This window comes from Chrysochloris asiatica, unplaced genomic scaffold (assembly GCF_000296735.1).
Source record: "Chrysochloris asiatica unplaced genomic scaffold, ChrAsi1.0 scaffold00228, whole genome shotgun sequence".
Taxonomy (NCBI): Eukaryota; Metazoa; Chordata; class Mammalia; order Afrosoricida; family Chrysochloridae; genus Chrysochloris; species Chrysochloris asiatica.
The window spans coordinates 4,493,712-4,496,775 of NW_006408746.1; the positions used below are offsets into that span (position 1 = coordinate 4,493,712).

At 42.2% G+C, this 3,064-nt stretch overlaps 1 pseudogene; it reads left to right on the forward strand.

Annotated features, from left to right (window-relative positions):
- The first annotated feature begins 2,292 nt into the window (after positions 1 to 2,292).
- LOC102814770 lies at positions 2,293 to 3,014 on the forward strand (annotated as a pseudogene).
- Positions 3,015 to 3,064: the final 50 nt, after the last annotated feature.

Below are 3,064 nucleotides of genomic sequence, written 5' to 3' on the forward strand. Positions count from 1 at the left end.
TTTCACAGTGTTTTCTATTCTGGCTGCAACTGTTTAAATTGCACATTGGTGAGCTGTAAAGGAAATTAATAGGAAAGGCAGGAAATAAGGGATGTAGGAAGAAGGGGTTTTCAAAAACAGTTTTGGGCTTTAGAAAAAAACAATTTACAATTATAAGCAGGAGTAAAATTCTTGGTTAACTTACGTTAATGAAAATATCCTGAAAGCAGACCAGCAAAAAAGTCTCTTCTCTGAACACCATTCAGTGAAGATCAAAAGGAGCCAAAGTAAATACCCACTTATTATAATACTAATTCCCCCTGCCCCACTTCCTCAGTTTATGGCATGCATTTTTAGATTATGGCATTTTTCTGGTTTTCTGGAAGGAAAGACAGTATGCTGGTTGTTGTTGTTTGTTCCTCAGTTTATGGCATGCATTTTTAGATTATGGCATTTTTCTGGTTTTCTGGAAGGAAAGACAGTATGCTGGTGACTGATTCTAAATTGCCACCTCATGCATTTACACTTAAGTACTTTTACACTTTACTATCCTAAAATATTTAAATATAAGAAAGTTTTGGTAGCTCAAGGTTAGCAAAAATGTCATATTATTAATAACAGCAGAAAGGAGAACAAGAGAGCTATTCTAATTATGATTTTATTTTTTGGCAAAATGTTATCCTGTGGCTTTCCTGGGTGTGGGGTATTGGGCACAGGATATATGGCAGTTCACATGCTGGGATGCAGTGGGAAGATGACTCGGGATCATTTTAAAAATCAAATTCTCAGGAAGCTGATTTGTAGATTAATGTAAAAAATATTATCCAATGCCTCTGTGCTGTTGTAAAAAGAAAATATATAAACATTGCAAATGAACTTTAATTTATGCTCTCATTTATTTGTTTGGATATCAATGTCATTACCCCTTTCTTTTATTCTTTTTCTTCTTACAGTAAAGGAAACTCAATTTCATAAACTACCTTTCTCAAACTTTTATAACCTGCTAAAATTGGTAGTGGTGGTTGTGTGGAGTTGAGTTGGTTTTGACTTACAGTGATCCTGTATAGGGTTTCAGAGCCTGTGAATCTTTACAAATTTCTGAGTCTGTAAATCTTATAGTGGTGATGGTGTGCAGTGGAGTAGATTCCAAATCATAGACACCCAAGGCTATAAATCTTTAAGGGAACTGAAAACTGCATCTTTCTCCTCAAAGTGGCTGTTGGATTTGAACTGTTGACCATGTGGCTAGGCAGCCCAATTTATAACCCACTATGCTACCACTGTGCTCCTTGGTGACCAAGATGGCCAAACTTCATCTCTCATACTTCAGACATATTGTTAGGAGAGACAAGTTGCTGGAGAAAGATATCATCTTTGGTAAGGTGGAGGGTCAGAGAAAAAAAGGAAGACCCCCAATGAGATGGATTGGCCAAGTGGCAGCATCGATGGACTCAGGTGTGGCTACAGTATTAAGGCTGGTCCAGGATCGGGCAGTGTTTCATTCTGCTGTGCATAAGGTTGCTATGAGTCAGTATCGACTCGATGGCACCTAACAACAACAATGCTACCAGGGCTCCTAACTACTATAGGATGGAATATAATTTTTTAAGACTTAGAATTCAGTAACATTTTACTTAGGCATCATAGTTACATTTAAACAATTAGAGATTGCTCAGGTCATGTGAAAAGATTTATATTAGTACATGAGTAACGAAAAAGGCTTTCAATTGTGTGGACAACATTGCAAAGTATGAGTATTCCGGAACACTTTATTGTGCTCATGAGGAATCTGTACCTAGACCAAGAGGCAGTTGTTCAAACAAAACATGGGAACACTGAATGTTTTAAAATTAAGAAAGGTGTGCGACAAGGTTATATTCTTTCACCATACTTACTCAACCTGTATGCTGAGCAAATAATCCAAGAAGCTGGGTTCTATGAAAAAAAACGTGGATTAGAGGAAGACTCATTAACAACCTGCGATATACAGATGATACAACCTTGCTTGCTGAAAATAAAGAGGACTTAAAACATTTACTGATGAAGATCAAAGAGCACAGTCTTCAGTATGGATTACATCTCAATGTCAAGAAAACAAAAATCCTCACCACTGGACCAATAAACAACATTCTTACTAACGGAGAAAGTATTGAATTTGTCAAGGACTTCATTCTTCTTGGATCAACTATCAGCACTCACGGAAGCAGCAGTCAAGAAATCAAATGACGACCGTTCAGTCGGATCCTGGCAGCATCTGCAGCGGCTCTCCTCTTCTCTGGCTCTGTTTGCCTTACTCCGTTCGCTTCCGGAAACATGGCCTCTGGTGTGGCTGCCTCTGATGGTGTCATCAAGGTGTTCAATGATATGAAGGTGCGCAAATCATCGACGCCAGAGGAGGTGAAGAAGCGCAAGAAGGCAGTGCTCTTCTGCTTGAGCGAAGATAAGAAGAACATCATCCTGGAGGAGGGCAAGGAGATCCTGGTTGGTGACGTGGGCCAGACTGTCGATGACCCCTATGCCATTTTTGTCAAGATGGCATGCCAGACAAGGACTGCCGCTATGCCCTCTATGATGCAACTTATGAGACCAAGGAGGAGGATCTGGTTTTTATCTTCTGGGCCCCCAAGTCTGCACCCCTTAAAAGCAAAATGATCTATGTTAGTTCCAAGGATGCCATCAAAAGAAGCTGACAGGGATTAAGCACGAATTACAAGGAAACTGCTACGAGGAGTTCAAGGACCGCTGTACCCTAGCCGAGAAACTGGGGTGGGGGGGGCCGCGCTGCTATCTCCCTGGAGGGCAAGCCCTTGGGAACCCCCTCCAGCCCCTTGCCTGGAGCATCTGGTAGCCCTAGACCTCCCTGTCAGGGGCTGCAGACTGCCCCATTCCTGCCAGACCAGAGAGGCTGGGGGGATCCCAGCAGGGGGAGGGTAATCCCTTCACCCCAGTTGCCAAACAGCCCCCACCCCCTGGACCTTCCTCCTCCCTCCACCCCTGACGGTTCTGGCCTTCCGAAACTGCTTTTGATCTTCTGATTCCTTTTGGGTTGAAACAGACCAAGTCCCCCCCAGGTACCTCAGTTTGG